Raw genomic sequence first — 27,232 nt, 5'->3', positions numbered from 1 at the left:
ATTATATTAGAAGTCAATAACAAACACAGAAAAAGAAATATTGCCCCAGTAGAAGGCTAACATCTGAAGAACCAACCTAAGATCTCACAGACAAAATATAATCCAAAATGCACCAGTCTTCTACCAGGCAAACAAAGAATTAACCTTGCACAACTACTCCCAAGGGGCATCTGACTAAGAAGGAAGAATTGTTCTGCTGGGCATCACAGGTTGTCATTATTCTACAGATAAGGAAACTGAAGCTTAAGGTAGTGAGTTTTACAACCAGGATTTGAATCCACACTGTCTATTTATAGAACTCATAAACTTATCCACTATTTTGACCTTTATAAAAGGCCCTTATTAAATGTTTGTCAGATGAGTTAATAATATAATAGATTATCAGGCTTGTCTGAACATCAGGTTAGAAGAATTAATTAAGAGCAAATGAACAGATGCTATTTTGACATGCATTACTCTGATTAAGTTTGCAGGACGAAAAAGTCCTTTTGATACATTAGAACAGTTCAGCACATTTATTTAATAACATGGTCTTAAAAGGAAACTGCTTTTGGACAGGTGAGCATCTATTCACACTCTCATAAAAGATTATGTTTAAGTTTAAATTTATTTTCCAAAGTTCTTCAACAGAGTTTGAAATGCTTTAATTAATTTTTATTTTTTTCAGAATTCAGAATTCCATCTCTCACTGCTGGGAAACAAAAAGGGTGGTAGAAACCTTCAGTTTGAGGAATATAAAATAAATTTCCTTGAAATTTTTCACTATGGGAGTATTATAAACTCCCATATCCTGGGTAGGGGGTAGGGAGCTATAATACTTCTTAATCAAATCGTAGTCTACTTCCTAATCAAAGTATAGACCATTTCCCTGAAACATGTAAATAAGTATGAATTTAAAAGTAATCATTAACAATTTCTTTATAAAAGAAAGATACATCAGGGTCATAGAATATGCTTAAACAGTGTAAATATGGATAATGAAATCAAACTTGGAACTGAATCCCAATGCTGCCATTTATCAGCTACATGATCTTGAGGTTTGATAATTTATCTAATCCTCAATGTATGTTCAGAGATAATATCTGCCTAATTGGTTTGTTGTAAAGAAGACTGTGTACTGAGCAAGGCATAAGCTGCTATGCATGTAATAACTAGTAGCTGCTAATATGAATAAAAATAGCATCAATAATTATCAATTAATAGCATTAATAGTAATGCTCATGTTCTCAATACAAAGTAATAGAGTCAAAGACAAATGGTCTCTCTCAAGTTCTATGTTTAAATGTTGAATATTATAAAAATGATAACTATGTGAGGTAATGCATTTGTTAATTAGCTAGGTTTAACCATTCCACAATGTACATATACTTCAAAATGGTATGTTGTAAATGACAGAAACATACAATGCTATCCATCAATTTAAATAGAAATGAATGAATAAATGCTTAATGTGCCCTATGAATGCTTGCCAGATTAGAAAAGCAAAAGGAGTGAAAATATATTCTAATAGGCAGGGTAGGAAAACAAGAGAAGACCTTTGAATCAGTTAAATCTTGCTTAAATTCTAGCTTTGTCCATTCAAAGTGACTTCGACACACAGGTAAAATGAGGATAAGGATCCCTATCTTAATATAATTATTCTGAAGCTTAATTAGGATAATATATACTAACAGCCTAGTTTTATGTCTATTCATTTAAAAAGTTTACAGTTTAAAGAAAAGATAAGGTTTAGGTAGTTAAATAATTTTAAAAATAAGACTAGTAAAGGCATTATAGCAGTGATATATTTTCTATTTTTTTAATCAACAAATAAATATTGTATATATTTATGGTATACAACATGTTTTGAAATATGTATATGTACACGTCTGTCCAGGTACAGGGGCTCATGCCTGTAATCCCAGCACTTTGGGAGGCGAAGGTGGGAGGATCACTTAAGCCCAGGAGTTCGAGACCAGCCTGGGCAACACAGTGAAACCCCATCTCTACCAAAAAGACAATAATAATAATAAACAAAAATTATCCCAGACATACTGGTGCATGCTTGCAGTCCCAGCTACACAGGAGGCTGAGGCAGGAGGATCACTTGAGCCTGGGAGGTCGAGGCTATAGTGAGCCGCGATTGTGCCACTATGCTCCAGCCTGGGTGACAGAGGGAGACCCTGTCTTAAAAAAAAAAAAAAGAAAAGAAATAGGTATACATTGTGGAATGGCTAAAATGAACTGATTAACATTTGCAATATCTCACATACTTATCACTTTTTGTGGTGAAAGCACTTAAACTCTACATTCTTAGTTATTTTCAAGTATACAATACATAATTAATTATAGTGAGCATGATATGAAACAGATCTCTGGAACTTATTTCTCCTAACTAAAATTTTGTAACCTTTGACCGACATCTCCCCCATCTCCACATCTTCCAGCCTCTGAAAATCACCATTCTATTTTGTTTTATGAGTGTGACCTTTTTAGGTTCCACATATAATTGAGCTCATGCAGTATTTGTGTTTCTGTGCCTGACTCATTTTACTTAACGTCCTCCAGGATCACCCATGCTGTTGCAAATGACAGGATTTTGTTCTTTTTTATGGCTGAATAGTATTACACTGTGCATATATATATCACATTTTCTCCATGCACTCATCTGTCAATGGACACTTAGGCTGTTAATTCCATATCCTGGCTATTGTGAATAATGGTACAATGAGCATGGAAATGCAGATACCTCTTCAATATACTGATTTCTTTCCCTTTGGACATATATCCAGTAGTTGGATCGCTGGATCACACAGTAGTTCTATTTTCAACTTTTTTGAGGAACCTCCATACTATTTTCCATAACTATACTAATTTCTCCCTTTCAAAAGAGGTCCTTTCCTTACACAACTACTCTCCAAACTTGTATAGGTCCCACAGAATAAAAGATCTGAAAAGCACTATCCTTGTTAATATCATCCACATTTACAGTGATAGCTTTCATATTTTACAGGACAATACTGATTACAAATATTAAATCATATTGTCATATTATGTCAGAATGTGTATTTCAAATTTTGGCTTAAAGACTAGTCACCATACTTATAAGGATAAATCCATATACTTTCTGTTCTATGTAGTTTTCTTAAGGATTCTTAACATTGGGCTAGATTTGTCCTCTACTTTAAGCAACCAAAAGGATCAAAGGACTTACTACCTTACTACCTTTGTTTTTCATTGATAGACTAGAAATAAAAAAGCTATATATTGCAGATAAAAAATGTGTACAGTTAAAATTATATTTATAAATATGAATCATAGTATATAAAAGACTGTAACTTTCAGTCCCTTAGAGATTGACAGTATTCTTTCACAGAGCCATTCAATATTGGGCATTAAATAAAGGTTTTTTGAAATATGACCCTCTCTATAGCCTACATCAGCAGTCCCCAACATTTCTGACAGCAGGGACTGGTTTCATGGAAGACAATTTTCCCACAGACCATTACTGGTCCATGGCCCAGAGGTTGGGGACCACTGCCCTACATAGTAAATCTATTATTTCACTGGATCTTTTTTAGGATATTTCTATTTTAAAGGTAATAAAATATAAGACCTAAGTACTACAGATTGAGTATTCCTTATCCAAAATGCTTAGGACCAAAACTATTTCAGATTTTGATTTTTTCTGGATTTGGGGGGTGTTTTTGTTTTTTTTTGGGAATGTTTGCATTAAGCTTACCTATTGAGCTTCTCTAATCTGAAAATTCAAAATGCTCCAATGAGCATTTCCTTTAAGTGTCATGTCGGCATTCATAAAGTTTCCAATTTTGGAGCTTTTCGGATTAGGGATACTTAACCTGTAATAACTTGTGTAAGGTTTTTTTTCCACTAACCCAGGGGCGTTGTACTTAGGCCTTCTAAATCATAGTTCATTGCTCTTTCACTACCACATAAATCAGCAGGTAAAATCATTCTCCCTGATCACAGGAGGAGAGGCAAAGATTTCTGTGCTTCTTACGGAAAACATCAATCCTAACCGAATCCTCTCATTTAATATAATGAAAGATGATGATGATGATATTAGTTACTTATTATTAAACACTATGAGGTAAGTATTACTAAAACCTTTTAGTAAGTAGAAAACTGAGGGTTGAAGAAGGTAAATAATTTACCTGAGGCCAAAGCTAGTTAAGTGATAGAATCAGAATTCAAACTTGTTTAACTTTAGGACACTCTGTGCTCCTGTCTCTATAATTTACTATCTTTACCTTATTTTCCATCACCTCTACTCTGGCAAGAGAATATAAGAAAATAAGAAGAAAGGCTTCTTCGCCTGAAAGGCTGATAGAAAATTCTCTGGTTAGAACAAGGTTCTCCTTTCTTATGTCTAATACAAATTTCAGCTATAATTCATTATAACAGAAAGATAAAGGCTCCAAGTATTATCTTCTTAACGCGCTGTGTGGTATTATGCAAGTCACAAACTTTTAAATCCACAATTTCTCCACCTGAAAAAAGGAATAACATTATGGATAATAACAACTGTGGGAATTAAGTAATATTTGTGTGTAAACTGACTCTCTATAGAAAGGTAGGAGTTCAAATATAAATAATATTTTCTTCGTATGTGGCCTGCCTGGAATTAGTCAAGAATATTACAATCACAAACAAAACCATCAAACAAACATATATACAAAAGATACTCATCTTACAAAGAATTAATCAAAACCTAAATATTCCACAATTTTTTCTTTTCTTGAGACAAGGTCTCACTCTGTCGCCCAGGCTGGAGTGCAGTAGCACCATCTCGGCTCAGTGCAACCTCCACCTCCTGGGCTCAAGTGATCTTCCCACCTCAGCCCCCTGAAAGTAGCTGGGACCACACCCAGCTAATTTTTGTATTTTTTGCAGAGATGGCGTTTTACCACATTGCCCAGGCCACCGCCCCCAGCTTCATTTAAGTTTTTCTTATATAGGTCTTACATGTTTCTCATTGTGTTTATTCTTAGATATTATTACAAGTTGGATCTTTTTCTATTAATTTTAATTGGAATTGCTGGTATCATATTTTAAAATAGTAGATACTAAGTTCTGAATATTTGGCTGGATACTGTGACTTGTGTCTGTAATTCCAGCAACTCAGGAGGCTGAAGCAGGAGGATCACTTGAGGCCAGGTGTTCAAGACCAGCCTGGGCCACACAGCAAGACCCTCAACTCTAAAAATAAATAAATATATAAATAAAAATAAAAATAAAATAAATAAATTAGCCAGGTACAGCAGCACATGCCTGTAGTCCCAGCTACTCAGGAGGCTGAGGTGGGAGGACTGATTGAGCTTGGGAGTTTGAGGCTACAGTGAGCTACAATCTCGCCACTGCACTCCAGCCCAGGCAACACAGTGAGACCCTGATTCTAAACAAAATTAAATAAAAACTTTTTTGCATATTTATATTTTTGGATTCTGTCCACTTTATAGAAGTCTCTCATTAGGTCCAATAGTTTTCCCATTGTTTCTTTGCTTTCCTATTTAACTTAAAAATAGTGATAATTTTCTCTTGTCTTTGTTTAGTGTTGCTAAAACAGAACACCTGAGATTGGGTAATTTATAATGAAAATAAGTTTATTTAGCCAATGGTTCACAATTTCAACAGACTGGTACTGACTGACCTGTTAGGAACTGGGCTGCACAGCGGGAGGTGAGTGGCAAGCCAGCGAAACTGCGCTCCACCTCCTGCCAGATCAGCAGTGGCATTAGATTCTCAAAGGAGCGTGAACCCTACCGTGAACTGCGCATGCAAGAGATTTAGGTTGCGTGCTCCTTATGAGAATCTAATGATGTAACGTAATGCACTTAATATCATCCTGAAACCATTTCCCCGCCACAGTCTGTGGAAAAACCGTCTTCCACAAAACTGTTCCCTGGTGCCAAAAAGGTTGGGGACCACTGCTCTAACATTTCACCACTGAGCATAATGTTTGTTTTCTGATTAAATACCCTATCAATTTATTTTCCTCATTTACTGAGATGACCATAAAATTCTTCACACCTGATTTTCAATAATCCTAACATAACCCTCTACATGTTATGATATATTTTTCATTGTAGTGCTGCTGAATTAGCTAATTTCATATTTAGTTATTGACAGTCATAATTAAGGCTGGTCTAGATTAAACTTTGACATAATCTTGGTCAGATTTTATTACAAAATTAATCAGACTACTTTCCATCCTTTTCTAAGCTTTGGATTTTTTTTTCAATCATGAGAATCATTTTTCACTTTTTTTTTTGGAGACAGAGTCTTACTCTGTCATCCAGGGTGGTATAAAGTGGCGTGATCTCGGCTCACTGCAACCTCTGCCTCCCAGGTTCAAGCAATTTTCGTGCCTCAGCCTCCCCCGTAGTCCAGTAGTTGGGATTACAGGTGCACACAACCACCCCTGGCTAATTTTTATTTATTTATTTATTTTGCATTTTTAGTAGAGACGGGGCTTTGCCATGTTGCCCAGGCTGGTCTCTAACTCCTGAGCTCAAGTGATCTACCCGCCTCAGCCTTCCAAAGTGCTAGAATTACAGGCATGAACCACCGCACCCGGCACATTTTTCACTTCTTAAGTATTTTTCCCTGAGGTTTCCTATCTCTTCATTAGGGAAACAATAGAGCCCAACAGGTGAGCCTAAAGACACTATTGACAAAAAGGACTTTAGTTCAAGTCCTAGTTCTGCCACTTGTTAGTATATACGACATCAAGCACATTAAAAATACTAAATTTTGATTCAAAAAGATTTTTTTGAGACAGAGTCTCGCTCTGTCGCCCAGGCTGGAGTGTAATGGTGTGATCTCGGCTCACTGCAACCTCCACCTCCTGGGTTCAAGTGATTCTCCTGCCTCAGCCTCCTGAGTAGCTGGGGTTGTAGGCATCTGCCAACATGCCCAGCTAATTTTTGTATTTTTAGTAGAGACGGGTTGTCACCATGTTGACCAGGCTGGTCTTTTTTTATTTTTTTTTACGCATTTTTTTTTATTATACGTTAAGTATTGGGGTACATGTGCACAATGTGCAGGTTAGTTACATATGTATACATGTGCCATGCTGGTGTGCTGCACCCATTAACTCATCATTTAGCATTAGGTATATCTCCTAATGCTATCCCTCCCCCCTCCCCCCACCCCACAACAGTCCCCAGAGTGTGATATTCCCCTTCCTGTGTCCATGTGTTCTCATTGTTCAATTCCCATCTATGAGTGAGAACATGTGGTGTTTGGTTTTTTGTCCTTGCGATAGTTTACTGAGAATGATGATTTCCAATTTCATCCATGTCCCTACAAAGGACATGAACTCATCATTTTTTATGGCTACATAGTATTCCATGGTGTATATGTGCCACATTTTCTTAATCCAGTCTATCATTGTTGGACATGTTGGTCGGTTCCAAGTCTTTGCTATTGTGAATAGTGCCACAATAAACATACGTGTGCATGTGTCTTTATAGCAGCATGATTTATAGTCCTTTGGGTATATACCCAGTAATGGGATGGCTGGGTCAAATGGTATTTCTAGTTCTAGGTCCCTGAGGAATTGCCACACTGACTTCCACAATGGTTGAACTAGTTTACAGTCCCACCAACAGTGTAAAAGTGTTCCTGTTTCTCCATATCCTCTCCAGCACCTGTTGTTTCCTGACTTTTTAATGATTGCCATTCTAACTGTTGTGAGATGGTATCTCATTGTGGTTTTGATTTGCATTTCTCTGATGGCCAGTGATGATGAGCATTTTTTCATGTGTCTTTTGGCTGCATAAATGTCTTCTTTTGAGAAGTGTCTGTTCATATCCTTTGCCCACTTTTTGATGGGGTTGTTTGTTTTTTTCTTGTAAATTTGAGTTCATTGTAGATTCTGGATATTAGCCCTTTGTCAGATGAGTAGGTTGCGAAAATTTTCTCCCATTTTGTAGGTTGCCTGTTCACTCTGATGGTAGTTTCCTTTGCTGTGCAGAAGCTCTTTAGTTTAATTAGATCCCATTTGTCAATTTTGGCTTTTGTTGCCATTGCTTTTGGTGTTTTAGACATGAAGTCCTTGCCCATGCCTATTTCCTGAATGGTAATGCCTAGGTTTTCTTCTAGGGTTTTTATGGTTTTAGGTCTAATATTTAAGTCTTTAATCCATCTTGAATTGATTTTTGTATAAGGTGTAAGGAAGGGATCCAGTTTCAGCTTTCTACATATGGCTAGCCAGTTTTCCCAGCACCATTTATTAAATAGGGAATCCTTTCCCCATTGCTTGTTTTCCTCAGGTTTGTCAAAGATCAGACAGTTGTAGATATGCAGCATTATTTCTGAGGGCTCTGTTCTGTTCCATTGATCTATGTCTCTGTTTTGGTACCAGTACCATGCTGTTTTGGTTACTGTAGCCTTCTAGTATAGTTTGAAGTCAGGTAGCGTGATGCCTCCAGCTTTGTTCTTTTGGCTTAGGATTGAATTGGCGATGTGGGCTCTTTTTTGGTTCCATATGAACTTTAAAGTAGTTTTTTCCAATTCTGTGAAGAAAGTAGTTTTTTCCAATTCTGTGAAGAAAGTCATTGGTAGCTTGATGGGGATGACATTGAATCTATAAATTACCTTGGGTAGTATGGCCATTTTCACGATATTGATTCTTCCTACCCATGAACATGGAATGTTCTTCGATTTGTCTGTATACTCTTTTATTTCATTGAGCAGTGGTTTGTAGTTCTTCTTGAAGAGGTCCTTCACGTTCCTTGTAAGTTGGATTCCTAAGTATTTTATTCTCTTTGAAGCGATTGTGAATGGGAGTTCACTCATGATTTGGCTCTCTGTTTGTCTGTTATTGGTGTATAAGAATGCTTGTGATTTTTGTACATTGATTTTGTATCCTGAGACTTTGCTGAAGTTGCTTACCAGCTTAAGGAGATTTGGGGCTGAGACAATGGGGTTTTCTAGATATACAGTCATGTCATCTGCAAACAGGGACAGTTTTGACTTCCTCTTTTCCTAATTGAATACCCTTTATTTCCTTCTCCTGCCTAACTGCCCTGGCCAGAACTTCCAACACTATGTTGAATAGGAGTGGTGAGAGAGGGCATCCCTGTCTTGTGCCAGTTTTCAAAGGGAATGCTTCCAGTTTTTGCCCATTCAGTATGAGAAGTACAAGGAGGAACTGGTACCATTCCTTCTGAAACTATTCCAATCAATAGAAAAAGAGGGAATCCTCCCTAACTCATTTTATGAGGCCAGCATCATCCTGATACCAAAGCCGGGCAGAGACACAACCAAAAAAGAGAATTTTAGGCCAATATCCTTGCTGAACATTGATGCAAAAATCCTCAATAAAATACTGGCAAACCGAATCCAGCAGCACATCAAAAAGCTTATCCACTATGATCAAGTGGGCTTCATCCCTGGGATTCAAGGCTGGTTCAATATACACAAATCAATAAATGTAATCTAGCATATAAACAGAACCAAAGACAAAAACCACATGATTATCTCAATAGATGCAGAAAAAGCCTTTGACAAAATTCAACAACCTTCATGCTAAAAACTCTCAATAAATTAGGTATTCATGGGACCAGGCTGGTCTTTAACTCCTCACCTCAGGTGATTCATCCACCTTGGCCTCCCAGCGTGCTGGGATTACAGGCTTGAGCCACCATGCCCAGCCTGATTCAGATGTTTAAATTTATTAGTATTAGTTTTACTTTACAGGTTTCTCATTTTTTAAATCTCCTCCGTATTTATAGCTATGTATTCTTCTGATACCTAATGTTGTATATTTGTGTTTTCTACTTTGTTTCTAGACTACATTTGCTAGTGAATATTCTATTTTTATAAAATTTTGTAGCATATGCCAAATCCAATTCCACAATTTCAATGTATAGCCCTTCTCACAAGTCTTTTTAAATCTACTCTCTTTTTTAAAAAAAACTTACTAGTGTCCCTCCTTCATCCTCAAATTTTTCCCTTAATTCTCTATAACTTTTGTATTAACTTTTTATACCTCCCCTTTACTGGTCATTTAACAGTTACTGAGGAAACAGCAAGTTTTATCTTGTACTAGAATTGTTCTCCCACAACTGGCCCACAAAATATTTGTTCTTCAAAATCTTAATAGATACTGTACCATAAAAGGATTCCATGTCAATTAACTCTGAGAAATATGGGTTTAAACAGGTCCTTTAGCTAAGAGCACTTAAAGTATGTTAATGTGCATTGTGAATCTATAGGATACAATAAGCAGCTTTTGTCAGATTCACAAATCCTTCCTTAAACTCCCACCCACAAACCTATCCATATCTTACAGGCAGTTGGTGAAATACAGCCCTGGGAAATTCAGTCAGCAGCAATCACCTCCATTTTTAAAAGCCTGAAAAGCAGAGTTATGGTGAAGCCCTTCAAACCAGTCCAAGTAAAGTACTTCCAAGAAAAATTATAACAGAAAAGTGGAGGTTCCTTAACTTGGCAGAAATACATCCATTACTCTTGTAAGATTTGGTACTTACCAGAAGGCTAGCAAGTAATGACCACTGATAATCTGACCTTTATTCCAAAACATAACCAACATGTGATATTTTAAGGGTTTAGTTATACTAGGCAAGTACTGAGTACTCAATTGATAAAATTTGATGTGCCTGGCCAGGTGCGGTGGCTCACGCCTGTAATCCCAGCACTTTGGGAGGCCGAGGCGGGTGGATCACGAGGTCAGGAGATTGAGACCATCCTGGTCAACACAGTGAAACTCCATCTCTACTAAAAATACAAAAATTAGCTGGGAGTGGTGGCGGGCTCCTGTAGTCCCACCTACTCAGGAGGCTGAGGCAGGAGAATGACGTGAACCCGGGAGGTGGAGCTTGCAGTGAGCCGAGATCGCGCCACTGCATCCCAGCCTGGGCGACAGAGCGAGACTCCGTCTCTTAAAAAAAAAAAAAAAAAATTTTTTTTTGATGTGCCTTTCTTATAAACTTTATTTTTCTTATATTCTTATATACCACAAGCACTGGTAAGATGCCTTTCCTATATATCAACGACTAAGTTGGCCGGGCGCAGTGGCTCACGCCTGTAGTCTCAGCACTTTGGGAGGCCAAGCTGAGCAGATCACTTGAGGCCAGGAGCTCAAGACCAGCCTGGCCAACATGGTGAAACCCCATCTCTACGAAAAATACAAAAATTAGCCAGGCATGGTAGTGCACACCTGTAATCCCAGCTACTCGGGAGGCTAAGGCATGAGAATCACTTGAGCGCAGGAGACAGAGGTTGCAGTGAGCCAAGATCGCGCCACTACACGGAGTGAAGCTCCATCTCAAAAAAAAAAAAAAAAAAAGTAGTGCAAGTTACAATCAAGAAGACATTTCTTTTAAAAAAGGTTTAAATATGTTAAAAATGTACAGAAGGTTAACATGTAAAATACTGAAAATAATTTGGAAAACTTAAGATTAAGGACTAAATATAAAAATATGGAACAAAATATCTTTAATATTAAAATTCTCTTAGTAAAATTTTTATTATATCTTATATGATACTTTGAAATTAGCATACTGTGTCTAACTCCAGGATTGATCTAGTAAGTGTATAATTACTCACAGATGATATGTATGTGTATATAGGTGTATATGTGTATACAAATTTTTTAATGAAATATACAATCCAATTTGTAATGGCCTTATCCTGGCTGATTAATTTCTTTTACTAGGTTTTCATTCTCCTACAATTTGAAGATGGATCTTCATGGCTGATCAAATGCAACAGAACAGGTTCTTTAGTGGCAATATTTAACACTTCTCTAAAGCAGTGGTTCTTTAACCAGGACTGATTTTGCCCTCTAGGGTACACTTGGCAATGAAGAGACATTTTTGTTTGTCACAACAGAGATGAAACCTACTGCATGTAGTAGACAGAGACCAGGGACACTGCTACCCATCATACAATGCACAGGACAGCTCTCACAACAAAGAATTTTCCAGCCCAAAATATAAATAGTGCTGAGATTAAGAAATCCTGCTCTATATAACAAAGCAGTGTGTCCATTCCCAAAAGGAGTCATGGTTATATAAGAAGTATTTTAAGTGCAGAGGCCTATTACTCTTCCTTTCCAAGGCTGCTATATTAATGAATATCACCAAATTATAAACATTTATAGCATAACATATGAAATAATTTGAGCCAATGAAGTTGTCTGCAACTTAGGAATCTTTAAGAGCAGAGGAAGTATCTAAATTTAGCCACCAATCCTTAAGTCCATACCTTGTTAGTAATTTTGTTTGAAGTTTATCCTCTAGGAAAATTCTCAGTAAGAGCTCATAGGGAAAACATTCCCTGAGGTGTTTGTTTGTTTTTAACACATCAATAAAGATTCTTCATGGGTTTCACACTTGAAATTCATTTCACTATATAGAAATCCACACATCACCTCTTGGCTCACATTTTCTTTCCTTGAGTATCTTAAATACATTATTCCATTTTCTTCGGGCATAAAGCACTGCCATTTAAAAGTCTGACAACAATCTTTTTTTCTTTCTCAGTCATTCAGTCTTTTTGCCTGGTGCCCAATAGATTGTTTTTTCTTTAAAGTTCACTGATTTTATGTGCATTTATATCAGTTGTCATTGTTCTGAGCAAATATTCTTAGGTATACAGTGTGCTGTTTCAACATGCAGTTTCAAATCTTTTTTTAATTTCAAGAATGTCTTATTATAGCTTTTAGAATTTGTTCTGTTTCCTTGGCATGGTTTTCTTCTTCAGGGACTTGTATTATCCTTATATTGGATTATCTTTGTTTTCAATATTGTTTTCTCTTAAATCTTTTAGCAGTCTTTTTTAAACAACAACAACAAAAAAACAATTTCCCTCCCTCAGCTCTGCATAATTAAATTATACTTGGCTTCACCCATTTGACTTCTGCAACGGGGAGAGAGAGATAAGATGTCCTTGGCATGTCAGATTGGCCTTATGGTGGTCTCTCTCTCCTTGAGGGGCACAACAGATCCTGGGTGAAAAAGAAAACAACAATTTCCTTTCTTCAGTTTGTATCGCTTTACGCATTACCTGTGCCTATTTTATTTACTCTAGACTTTCCACTAGATTGGGGTTCATTTCTGAAATTGTATATATGTATTTTTTTGAGATAGGGTCTCGATCGGTCTCCAAGCTGAAGTGCAGTGGCACAATCATGGCTCACTGCAGCCTTGAACTCCTGGGCTCAAGCAATCCTCCTGCTTCAGCCACCCAAGAAGCTAGGACTACAGTCATGCACCGCCACAGCCAGCTACATTTTGTGTACACATTTTTCCTCTTCTATCTCTTCTATCACCTTATTTCTGAGTTTTCAAAATTCCTATTTATATTTTTATGTTTTCTTTCATAACAACATTTTCTTAATTTCTTTCAGCTTGTTTTGAAAGAATAGGTAATAGTACTCATTTGTTTTGGGGGCATGTCTTTCTGACTTGCATTCATGGTCTTTAAGATACTACTTTGCTCCTTTTTTTCTTTTTCCTTTATAAGAACTTTCTCTTGGATTTTACTTCTATCATTTTCTGTTACTAATTTTTAAGTGAAATCAGTTTTTCTGAACTTCGAGATGGAGGCATGGTCATTCTGTTGTTTTTGTGTGGTCTTCAAAAAGCAGCTTGTTTTCACAGATTTTCTGGCTGTGTTCTCCTCTCCCACTTTCATCTGAATCTTCTCTTTTATCTCTATTGTCTCTGTATTGCTCAATTTGGACTGCATTCCAGCAATTTCCTCTTAGTTTGGGTTTTATCCTTAAAGGGAGCTATGGCTGCATAGTTTTGATAGTTCATAATGTCTAGATTATGTATCCCCTTCTACTTTACAACATATTACTTGTACCCATTCTAGTTCCACTCGCTTTTCTTAAATCAGTCCACTGTGTTTTTTAGTAAGTAGATTATTTTGGGGTTTTCATATTTTCTGGTCCATCAGACAATCCATTGTTTCTCCATACTTACTCCCTCCTGGAGTCTTGTAGTTCTGATTTGGCCCCATTCTCTTGTATTTAGGGCTCATAGAAACATCTCAACATTTAGTTTTTTGAACCAGGTGCAGTGGTTCACGCCTGTAATCCCAGCACTTTGGGAGGCCGAGGCAGGTGGATCACGAGGTCAGGAGATTGAGACCATCCTAGCTAACACAGTGAAACCCCGTCTCTACTAAAAATACAAAAAATTAGCCAGGCGTGCTGGCAGGCGCCTGTAGTCCCAGCTACTCGGGAGGCTGAGGCAGGAGAATGGCGTGAACCCGGGAGGCAGAGCTTGCAGTGAGCCGCGATTGTGCCACTGCACTCCAGCCTGGGTGACAGAGCGAGACTCTGTCTCAAAAAAATATACATAAAAACATAAATTTAGTTTTTTGCAGATGTTTTGCTTTGCTCTTCAGGCAGGCAGCTTCTAAGAAGGCTCCCAATGATTCCTGACTCCTGCTATTCATGTCACTGCATAATTCTTTCCCCTTGAGTAGAGGATAAACCTACTGACTTGTTTTAAGATCAGAATACAACAGAAGTTGTAAGATGTCACTTCTGAAATTAGGTTACATAAAGACTCAACTTCCATCTTGTTCTTTTTCTCTCCCACTTGCTTATTCTGAAGAAAAACAGTTGTCCTACAGCGAGCTGCCCGCCCCATGGAGACGCAAAGAACTGAGGGAGGCCCTTCAGCCAACAGCCAGCAAGAAACTAATGCCCTCATTTCTTTTTTTTTGAGACGGAAGTCTCGCTCTGTCGCCCAGGCTGGAGTGCAGTGGCGCAATCTCGGCTCACTGCAAGCTCCGCCTCCCGGGTTCACGCCATTCTCCGGGTTCATGCCATTCTCCTGCCTCAGCCTCCTGAGTAGCTGGGACTACAGGCGTCCTCCACCATGCCTGGCTAATTTTTTTTTTTTTTTTTTTTTTGTATTTTTAGTAGAGACAGGGTTTCACCATGTTAGCCAGGATGGTCTCAATCTCCTGACCTCATGATCCGCCTGCCTCAGCCTCCCAAAGTGCTGGGATTACAGGCGTGAACCACCGTGCCCGGCCAATGCCCCCATTTCAATGGACCACAGGGAAATTAATTCTGTCAACAATCACTGAGTGAGTTTGAAAGCAGACTCCTCCCTAGTCAAACTTTGAGATGACTGAAACCCAGGCCAACCCCTGACTGCAGTCTTGATTCCAACAGATTGACAGTGACAGACTCTTAGCTAGAGTCTAAGGTAGAACTAAATTGTGCCCAGATTCAGAACTCACAGAAACTTTAAGATAATAAATGTGTGTTGTTTTAAGTGCTGGGTTTGAGGGTAATTTGTAATGCAGCCATAAATAAGTAGTATGATTTCTTTCAGCTCTGTTTTTATGGGAGTGGGGGATTTAGTGCGATTGAAAACTACTTCATAAGTAATTTTAAAAACAAATATTACTCTTAAAAGTAAATGCTATATTTTTCTTTAATTTTGGAGGCCAATTTTAACAGCTAAGCAAAGAAAATAATTTCAGCCGGGCGCAGTGGCTCACGCCTGTAATCCCAGCACTTTGGGAGGCTAAGGAGGGTGGATCGCCTGAGGTCAGGAGTTCGAGAACAGCCTGGCCAACATAGTGAAACCCCGTCACTACTAAAAATACAAAAAATTAGCCGGGCATGGTGGCGGGCACCTGTAATCCCAGTGACTAGGTTGGCTGAGGCAGGAGAATCACTTGAACCCGGGAGGCAGAGGTTGCAGTGAGCTGAGATCACGCCATTGCACTCCAGCCTAGGCAATAAGAGCAAGACTCCGTCTCCAAAAGTAATAATAATAATAATAATTTCTATCAATTTACTTTAAAATGTAAATGTACTCTGCTGTTTAGTTACCAACAAAGCAATTCCTTCTTCCCTTCTCAGATAAATAATTATCGTATCATTAATTCCAACATGTATTACCATATAAAAATCAGATGCTTTATTTTCTAGCAGCTTGAGTTTCTCAAATGAAAAAAAAAGCAGATACTAATCACATCACTTTTCATACGAATAAAACTTATACAGAAAACAAAAACAGTGCAAGGTACTCCTCCCCCAAAAGACAGAAGTCATTCTTTAACTATAAGGCCATTTATTCCCATGAAGTCATTTATCCCAAGTTTTTAAATTCTTGTTTATGGTTATTCTAATTTTCAAGATAAATTCTACCCCCTCATCCCTAACAGCAGTGTAAGTTCCATCAGAGATTGTCAGTTTGCATCAGCAATGTCTACAAAGTGTGTGGCACACTGTAAGTGGTTAGTAAATACTTGTTGAATGAATAAGTCTATCAAAATCTGTTAAACTATAACCAGCATTTATTTAGCATTTACCAACTACTAGGCAATCTGCTCAGTAAGTACTTTATATGTATTAACTTTCACAATCCTTGTAAGAAACTGTTTTTAATCTTATTTAATAGATAAGGAAACTGAGGCCTAGAAGTTAGACAATTTATCCAATATAAATATTGTAAGCAAATGACATAATCTTAATAAGTTACTAAAAAGTCTAATTTCAAAGCAGAGCTCTTACATTCCTACATTATAACAGCCATTCTTAAAATTTGATAAATGAGCAAGGATTTATTTTTCTATAGAAAAATACTTCTCAGTATGAATTTTCTCTTGCTTTTAAAGCTGCTTTATTTCAATAATATTATTGAATAAATTATTATTTTAATAAAACTGTCAAATTTTGATTTGGCAAAACTAGAAGATGACAGAAAACTAACGAGAATTACTCTAAAAATCCAAATAATGATCAGAGGCAAGACCTAAAGTTCAAGTGAAAGTCTATTAATCAAATGATGACTCCCAATGGATCCTCTTACCATTACAATGACCAAATATTTCCAAATCTCCTGGCTGTTGACAATGTTCTACTAAATTACATTTTAATTTAAATTGATAAAGTCCAGGTATATTTTTTAAATGTTCAACTAATCCACTTAAAACTATAATGTAAAATAACATTTTCAGTATTTTGACAATATTTGACAGAACAAAGTACAATTTTTCACAAATGAAATAGTAAAGATTTTAAAAATGCAATTGTGATACCAACTGACAAAGGTATTATTTTATAGACATTTTACATACTGCTAGTGGATGTTAAATTAGGTCAGGGTTTCTGGATGGCTACTTGGCAATATACATTAAGAATCTTGAAAACATTTACATTCCCTGAGTCAGTAATTACCCCTCTAGAAATATAAAAGGAAATAATCAGACACAGATAAAGATTTACAGATTTATAAATACATTTATGAACAAGAAGGTTCACCGCAAAATTTATAATATTAAAGCAAAAGGGTAACTTAAATGTATGACAATAAAAAGAAGTTAAAATTATGACACAAATATGAAGTTATTAAAATTATCTAAAAACTAAAGATATGGAAAAGTTATTGTTTATAATAGGTTAAAAAACTAATAAAGATATGAGTGATGCCAATTTTAAAAATTTATTTTTTAAAAGACTGGGAAGAAATAAACCAAAATATTAACTGTAATTATTTTTGAGTGGTAGGTTCACATGGGATTTACAGCTTCTTCCAGATACTTTTTCAGATGTTTCCAGATTTTCTATAATTAACAAGTATCAGCTTTAGGATGAAAAACAGCCCATTATTTTCCAAAGATTTTAATTCGGATTATTACATAAAATAGTATATGATTTTTGAAGTATAATAAATTAATATGTAAATGAACCATCATTTATTTAAAATTTTAAATTAATTTAAATAAAAATTAAGTAGAAACTCTGAAAAGACTGATTTTCTTACTAACCTAAGTAAATACACTGTGTAGTAAACTACATACACTGTATATAACTTCCGAGCAAATATAGATCAATCTAGGCCCTACAGTCTTTTTCTTATTATTACTCTCTCTGTAGTCTTTTATTACTTCTCTCTCTGCCTTCTCTACCTATCTATATACACACAAATATCAAAAACAGCACTAAGTACTAACATACATTCAACTTATGAATATTCTTTTTTACACGGAATGTATATATTCCTGGCCTCTATCCAGAGTTATGATGAGGTTAGATACCCTAAATTTGGAAGTAAAGTGAAAAATAGCAAATTAACACCGTAAGAGGTTACCTCTACTCTGCCATCTATATCCTAGATCTATAATAAGGCATTTTCTTGCAGGTTGGGGAGGAACACATATAAACTGGGGTTTTAACCATTTTTTTTTTTTTTTTTTTTTTTTTTTTTTTTTTTTGGAGAAGTCTCGCTCTTGTCCCCCAGGCTGGAGCGCAATGGCGCGATCTCGGTTCACTGCAACTCTGCCTCCTGGGTTCAAGCGATTCTACTGCCTTGGCCCCCCGCCGAGTAGCTGAGATTACGGGCGCCTGCCACCACACCCGGCTAATTTTTGTATTTTTAGTAGAGACGGGGTTTCACCATGTTGGCCAGGCTGGTCTAGAACTCCTGACCTCAGATGATCCACCTGCCTCGGCCTCCCAAAATGCTAGGATTACAGGCGTGAGCCACTGCGCCTGGCCGGTTTTAACCATTCTTATTAGTAAAATTACTAAATAGTCCAGTTTGTTAAAATTTTACTTGTTGAGTATAATATAAACTTTATAAAATATAAAATATATATTTATATAAAAAATATAAACTTTAAAGATAACAGTCTCTGTACTTAGTCCCTATAATCTACGACAACGCTAAGAAAGGCTAATGTATAATAAGCTAAACTAACATAAAATAAAAATTAGTTTACCAGCAAGAATAAAATATGTAGCACCTATATTGAAAGATAATTTGGGATAGACTCACGTTAAGACTTTAGTAGTATAACCTGCATATAAAAAATTTGACTTACGCGGAGAAAAATTAAGGTCACCAGTTGAAGTATCTCAATATTAATGTACTGCTTGTGCATTACTAAGAAGCAAGGCCCAAAGATTTGCAAGCTATAGATAATAGCACAGCTCTGTACATTTAATGTGATTGTATCTTCTATACATTATACACAATACACTATCATCTCAATGGCAATTCAGTCATTATGAATACATTAATTAGAGCATTAATACTTATTACACTACAATTAAATTCTCAAATAGACTAACAGTACTATTATAAGTATCCAAATCTGGAATTCTTTTCTACCACTATTTAAAAGAACATCTCTCTATATATATACTATATATACACTACACTATGAACTTTTAGAATATATTTTTAGCCTTTTTTCTTTAAATGATTGCAGTTTTCAGCATACTACCTCTTCTTATATATTATCATCCTAATTTCCATTTTTAAAGTTTCCTTTTTTATATAACATATTTTATTTAAAAAATAGAGAGGGAGGTTGGGCACAATGGGTCATGTCTGTAATCCCAGCACTTTGGGAGGCTGAGGCAGGTGGATCACTTGAGGCCAGGAGTTTGAGACCAGCCTGGCCAACATGGCAAAACCCCATCTCTACTTAAAAAACAAACAAACAAACAAAAAAACACATAAATTAGCTGGGCATGGTGGTGTCTGCCTGTAACCCCAGCTACTTGGGAGGCTGAGGCACAAGAATTGCTTGAACCTGGGAGGCAGAGGTTGCAGTGAGCTGAGATCACGCCGCTGTACTCTAGCCTGGACAACCCTGCAAGACTGTCTCAAAAAAAAAAAAAAAAAAAAAAAAACAGCCGAAATCTCACTATGTTGCCCAGGCTGGTCTCGAACTCCTGGGCTCAAACGATCCGCCCACCTTAGCCTCCCAAAGTGGTGGGATTATAGGCATGATCCACCATGCCCAGCCTCCATTTTTAAAGTTTCTACAGAAGCATGTGAATTTTTTTAAAAATCCTTTGATTTCATGTCTCCGGAATCTGTTTAACTCAGCAGCTCCTCAGTACCAAACAATCATACTCCCACAGTACAGGATTTTAAATTAAATCTCTTGAGGGCTTTTTTAAAATAGTGATTTATATAAACACCTATCCTGATCCCTTGAAATAATATTTCTCAAACTGTCTTTCTTTAAACGCTTCATGTGAGCTATTTGAGTTCAGCCAGAAATTTGGACAGTTTATCTTCCCACAAGTAATACAAGTTTAAAATGTGGTAGGAACAAAAGGAGAACAAGAGAAATACACTGGATTAAAATCAAGTGAACTTATTTCAACAAGTCACTCTCTGTAGAGCAGTTCCTAAACTTTAGCAAGGTTCAGAATCACCTGGAGGACCTGTTAAAAACAGACTGCTTGGCCCTAACCCCAGAGTTTCTGACTCAGTAGGTCTGAATATTTGCATTTCTAACAAGCTCCCAGATGATGCTGATCTGGCTGGTCTGGGGAACCTCAGTTAGAGAATCACTGCTGTAGAGTCTCATGAAGTATACTGCCTGAAATAAAAATTGTAACATGTCAAAAGTTCTCTAATTAGAAACACATATCTAAATATATGTAAGCAAATATTCTCTTGCCTAACATTGTATTAATTAGTTACTGGAAGTAAATTATTTCAGACAAAAATGGTACCACCGGATTTTCACCAATTATTACAACAACATAGGTTAAAACATTCTTCAAAAGGTTAAGTTTACCTGCTAGAAATTACTAAGACAAGCAACAGCAATAAAGTACTTAAAGTAGAAAAGAGAAAAGTATGATCCTGAATAACTTACAAAATGAATGAAAAGATTAGTTCCTTAATCTATTTAAACTAAATTCTATTTGCATCCATCTGGCAGTAAAATTAACACAGTATGCCTTTATTTTAGAGCATACCTAAAGTGGAATCATGACTTCACCAAACTACTTAGCTCATATGACATTGGCTGAGCTAATGAGTTAATGTTTCTCCTGCCTTAAAACAGACAGTTCCAATATAGCAAAGCTTTAAAATGCTTTGTAATGTCATTCTCCCTTCCATGAAACTACTAACGCATCAAATTGTAAGAATAGTAATGAATACATTTTCAAAAAGAATCCAGGAACTTCTGAGACAGAAAAATTTTGAAAACTTAAAATTCTTTTCTCACCTGGATTCAGATGGAGTCCTATTGGATGTAATAAGGATGCCCTAACCAAAACCCAAGGGCATAAAAGAGCAATGAAGCCTCTTAGATAAAATCACTATTACACATAGAAATAGACATTCTGGAAGACTCTGTCAGGCATAGAGGGCAATGATCCAAAAATAGTTCTAGGTTTTCTCTGAGATGGCAAACACTGCAACCTTTCTGGAGTTAGACATTCTGGTTGTCAGCTTACGTCCTAAAGTACTAGCATGAAAATACAGTTCAACCAAACACTAAAAGAAAGCATCATTTTCCCTCAAACCTGTAAGAATCATGGCTCATAGGATGAACGCACAATCACTCCAGGCCAGGGTTTCTCATCCTCAGCACTATTAACATTTCAGGCTGGATAATTCTTCCTTGTGGGGGGACCATCCCGAGCATTATACATTATTCAGCAGTATCCCTAGCCACCATTCACTAAATGCCAGCAGCACTCCCCAGCTATGACAATCAAAAATATCTCCAGACATTGCCCGATGTTCTCTGTGAAGCAAAACTACCCCTTATTGAGAACTACTGCTGTAGCTCAAAATCAAGAACAGCAGTAAATTGAAAATGTTTACAAATAATCTAAGTTTTGGATGGAACAATTATCCTGCCACAATGCCTCATAAAACTCAAGTATTCAACAAATGTTAGCCACTATTATTATCATTTTGTATGTGTACATGGCTGCCTAGTGTGTTGGCAGTAACAGGAGTCTGAACTCACTTCCTGTAATAGTTAACAAAAACGTTCAGAAACTTGGGAGGGAGGAATCATCTCTTAGAGTCCCACCAGTGCTGCATATTGGGACGCTCATGGGAAGCCATAATTTATATCCCAAATGATAAAAAAGTATGCCACAATTCATATTAAACACAACACACAAACATGTACACACATGCATACATACACACAAAGGGGAAAAAGATGCTAAAAGTTGACCTACCAACCTCAAAGATTTCTAATACTCAAGTGAGACGCATACAAATGATCTTTGACAGGTATGATAAACAAGTGTTTCCAGGGAAAAGTGATTTTTAAAAATCAGCCAATTCAGCCCCAGCTTATACTCTTTAAGTTTACACCAAATGATTCAAGGAACACGTAAGGGTCCTTTATTCTTGTAACAAACCTTCACACTAAAAATTAGGTTAACTAAAAACCTGAATATAAGTAATTTAGTAATGTCTTTAAATTAACATATTATATTAGACCTAGAAATACAACTAGTATTTGGTATAATCTTATAAACACAAAACCTATTTTTAAATAAATTCAGATTCAATAATCAATAATCTGCCTTCAAAAGGTTTCCCTCACTCAAGCAATACAATGTCTTTTAAGGAAGTTAAAAGTTTTATAAACTAGTTACAAGATAATTGAATGCAGGAAGCTACTATATATGAAAAAAAAGTTTCCACTTAAAGCAAGGATCTTTATTTCCAGTCACAGGAGAAGATAAATAACTTACTGCTATTTCCCTAATGCTCTGGTTACCCATTCCCACACCAACTGCTGTAAGAAGGTACATCTGTCCCCAACTAAGTCTATTTCTTGCAAAAGTTGGTGAAGAATCTGTACTAATTTTCCTTTCAATGTTTGGCAGAATTCCCTAGTTAAACCATCTGGGCCTTTGCTTTACCTTGTAGGTGGCTTCTTAAAAAAATAATAATTAATTCAATTTTTTTATTTGTTATAGGTCTATTTACATTGTCTTTTTTTTTTTAAGTCAATTTTGGTAGTTTGTATCTTTCTAGAAAGTTGTCCATCTCATCTAAGTTATTTAATTTACTGGCATACAGCTGCTACTATTCCTTTACACTACTTTTTATTTCTGTAAGATTGGTAGCAGTGTCTCCTCTTTCATTTCTAATTCTAGTAATCTGTGTTTTGTTTTTTCTTAGACAATCTAGCTAAATATTTTGGCAAAATTGTTGATATTTTCAAAGACCCAGCTTTTGATTTAACTAATTTTGATTTAACTAGTTTTTCTTTTATTTCATTAATTTCTTCTTGAACCTTTATTATTTCCTTTCTCTGCTTGCTTTAGGTTTAGTATGCTCTTCTCTTTTCAGTGTCTTAAGGTAGACGGCTATATCAATTTGAGATTTTTCTTCTTTTTTAATAGACATTTAAAACTACAGATTTTCCTCTGAGCACTACCTTAACTGCACCCATAAGTTTAGTATATTATTTCTTCATTTTCATTAATCTCATAGTATTTTCCAACTTTACTTCTGATTTCTTCTTTTACCCACTAGTTACTTTAGGAACATGTTCCATTTCTACACATTTTTAAGTTTCCCAAATTTCTTTCTGTTGGTTGCTAATTTCATTCTATTGTGGTTTGGAAACATGCTTTGTATTATTTCTTTTTAAATGTAATAAGGTTTCTTTTACAGTGTTGCATATGGTGTTTCCTAGAGAATATTTCGTTTGCACTACAGAAAAATCCATATTCTGCTACTGTTGGATAGTGTTGGATAGTGTTCTGCTACTGCTGGATAGTGTCTGTTTGGTCTGGTTGACTTACAATGCTGTTCAAGTCTTATATTTCCTTGTTGATCATCTGCCCATTTGTTCTATCCCTTAATGAAAGAGGGGTATTAAAGTCTGCAACCATTATTTTTAAATTGTCTCTTTCTCCCTTTATCAGTTTTTGCTTCATACTATTTTGGAACTTTGTTGTTAGATGCAGATATTTACAATTTACAATTATTATGTCTTCTTAATGAACTGCAATTTTTTTACCAATATAAAATGTCCCTCTTTAGCTTCAGTAACTTTTTTTGTTTTAAAGTCTATTTTGCCTGATATTAATATAGCCACTCCAGCTTTCTTATGGTTATAATTTGCATAATAAATCTTTTGTCATCCTTTTATTTTCAATCCATATATTTGAATTTGAAGCGTGTCTCCTGTAGAGAGCATAGAGTTGAGTTCTGTATTTTTTATCCAGTCTGACAATCTCCAGTCTCTGCCTTTTTAAAATTTTTGTAAACACGGTCTTGCTATGTTACCCAATCTGGCTCTAACTACTGAGCTCAAGCAATCCTCCCACCTCAGCCTCCTGAGTAGCTAGGACTACAGGTGTACTTTACCACACCTGGATTCTAACTTCTGAATTGACTGTTGGATCCATTTACATTAATTGTCATTATTGATATAACTAGATTTTGACCTGCTAATCTACTTTTTGTTCTGTGTGTATCTCACGTTTTTGTTTCTCCATTCCTCCTTTTTTATTGCTTTCTTTTTGCATTACATCAATATTTCCTAATGTAGCATTTTGTCATTGATTTTCCTTCATGTTTGCTATAGGGCTTCCCATATACATCTTATCAGATCCAGCTTCAGATTTATGCTAACTTAATCACACTGAGATGTGAAGATGTTACTCCTATATAGCTCTATTTCCTTTTCCTCTTTTTTGTGATATCACTGTTATATACATCTATAAATGTTATAAGCTGAACAATAATTGTTATAGTTATTACTTTACATAATTTTACGACTTTTTTAAAAGCTGAGAGAATAAAAAGAGCAAAGGGAGTTTGCTCTTTTTTACTGTTTCTGTTTCTCCTTGTTCCCGTGGCTTCAAATTACCATCAAGAGTCATTTCCTCAGTTAAGTAGTTTTGTGCCAACAAATTTTCCTCACACTGTAACTGGCAAACATATTGTATTTTAATGTATATGGGCCCAAAGACATTATATATATATATATATATAGTCTTACACATTTGCTCTTTAAGACAGGGTCTGGCTCTGTTGCCCAGGCTAGCTAGCGTACAGTGGTACAATCATAGCTCACTGCAGCCTCAAACTCCTGCGCTCAAGCAATCCTCCCACCTCAGCCTACCAAGTAGCTAGGACTACAGGCATGCAACACTGTGGCTAACTAGTTTTAAATTTTTTTCTTTTTTTTTGTAGAAACAGAGTCTTACTATGTTGCACCCAGGCTGCTCTCAAATTCCTGCCCTCTGGTGATCTACCTGCCTCAACTTCCCAAGGTACTGGGATTTCAGGTTTCAGCCACCACACCCAGCCCACAATTGCCTTTTTTTTTTTTTTTTTTTTTTTTGAGATGGACTCTCACTCTGTTGCCTAGGTGGAGTGCAGTGGCACGATCTCAGCTCACTGCAACCTCCGCCTCCCGGGCTCAAGCGATTCTCCTGCCTTAGCCTCCTGAGTAGTTGGGATCACAGGCGTGAGCCACCACACCCGGCTAATTTTTGTATTTTTAGTAGAGATGGGGTTTCACCACTGCGCCCAGCCTGTTTTTTAAATCAATTAAGAAATGGAAAAGAAATATGCATTTATACTATCTTTTATAATTATATAATTATCTTCGCTGGTGGTGCTTTTTGTCAATTTTGTGTGTGTGGATTTAAATTACTATGTGGGATCGCTGGCTTTCAGTCCAAGTAACTTCCTTTAGTACTTCTTATTGGTAGTGACAGGAGGCAGTCAAATGCCAGGCAGATAGGGATGGGTCCCTGGTGAAACCCCACTCCCAAGCTCAAAGAAAGTTCAAAGCCTGAAAGCCAAGCTACAAGTCAAATCCATGGACTGGATTGAGAACCTGTCTTCCCATTTGGTGCACTTTTCTCTGATTGATCTCTACCTTTCAACTATTTTACATACACCTACTCTTTCCTAATTGGTTTTCTACCCTGCTGTGCCCACCTCTGAGTGGTGCCTCTCCTTTAGCCTTTCTCTGCATACTAAGAAATCAGTCAGCACACACTCCCCTATTCTGAGGCCATAAAAGCCCTGGACTCAGCCACACTGAGAGAGGGACCACTTCCGTGTCCTCTCTTTGCTGAGAGCTGTTCCGTCATTCAATAAAATTATTCTCTGACCCCCTCACTCTTCAACTGTCAGTGTATCCCCATTCTTCTCGGATGTGGGGACAAGAGCTCGGGAATCACTGAATGTGGGTACAAGCTATAGCACAGGTGAGCTGGGACACCCCTGGTCTAGCTGCAGGCTGTGCTGGTGCACAAGCCACACTTAGCCCAGGTGGGACAAGTAGACAGGGTGCCCCCCTGCTGTGACCCTGGCAAAGGGGCCAAAAAAAATCCTGTGTCATTATAAGGCATGACTGCTAGCAACAAATTCTCTGAGTTTTGTTTATCTGTCTGGGAATATTTTTGTTTTGCCTTTTTTTTTTTTTTTTTTTGAGACGGAGTCTCGCTGTGTCACCCAGGCTGGAGTGCAGTGGCGCGATCTCGGCTCACTGCAATCTCTGCCTCCTGTATTCACGCCATTCTCCTGCCTCAGCCTCCAGGGTAGCTGGGACTACAGGCGCCCGCCACCACGCCCAGCTACTTTTTGTATTTTTAGTAGAGATGGGGTTTCACCATGTTAGCCAGGATGGTCTTGATCTCCTGACCTTGTGATCTACCTGCCTCAGCCTCCCAAAGTGCTGGGATTACAGGTGTGAGCCACCACGCCCGGCCTTGCCTTTATTTTTCAAAGACAGATTTCCAGAATACAGAATTCTTGGTTGACAGGTTGGTTTGTTTTTTTCCCCTTTAAGCCCTTGATCTTATCCCACTGCATTCTGGCCTCCATTCTTTCCGATAAGAAGGCAGTTATTAATTTTATCGGGGTTCACTTGTAAGTGATGACATATTTTTATCTTGCTGCTCTCAAGATTTCCTCCTTATCCTTAACCTATGCCATGATGTGTCTGTGAATCTCTCTGCATTTATTCACTTGGAGTTCACTGAGGGTCCAAGACATATAGATTAATGTTTTTCAATAAACTTGTGAATACATTTGGCAATGAAAGAAAAATGTTCAGTCCTTCTTCCATTTTCTGTTCTTTTCTGTTCTCTCCTCGTCCTCCCATTATGTGTATGTTGGTACACTTCATGGCATCCCACATTTCTATGAGGTTCTGTTGATTATTCTCCATGCTTTTTTCCTCTTCACACTGCATAATCTCTGTTGATCTATCTTTAAATTAACTAATTCTGTCTTCTGCCAGTACAAATCTGTGACTCAGTCCCTCTAGTGAACTTTTCATTTCAGCCTCAATATTTTTCAATCATAGAATCCCACTTAGTTCTTTTTAATAATTCTGTATCTTTATTGACATTCTCTATTTGATAAAAAATTGTCACCATACATTGCTTTACTTATTTAACAGCGATTTTATTTACTTCTCTGAACATACTTACAATGGCTATTTGAAGTTAATTCCA

The 27,232-nt window shown here is 36.8% G+C and overlaps 1 protein-coding gene and 1 non-coding gene across 3 annotated transcripts in view; one reads left to right on the top strand and one right to left on the bottom strand.

The window, feature by feature from the left end:
• The window catches only part of ARID2 (AT-rich interaction domain 2), a 185,891-nt gene that overhangs the window by 118,331 nt on the left and 40,328 nt on the right, over window positions 1-27,232 (bottom strand). The window lies entirely within an intron of this gene.
• LOC112135966 (small nucleolar RNA SNORA64/SNORA10 family) lies at window positions 12,840-12,978 on the top strand. The gene has a single exon (XR_002917182.1). It is a non-coding gene; the product is annotated as a small nucleolar RNA SNORA64/SNORA10 family (small nucleolar RNA).

Source organism: Pongo abelii, chromosome 10 (assembly GCF_028885655.2).
Source record: "Pongo abelii isolate AG06213 chromosome 10, NHGRI_mPonAbe1-v2.0_pri, whole genome shotgun sequence".
NCBI lineage: Eukaryota > Metazoa > Chordata > Mammalia > Primates > Hominidae > Pongo > Pongo abelii.
Note: the sequence above shows the minus strand (reverse complement) of the source record. Positions and strands in the feature narration are given on the sequence as shown.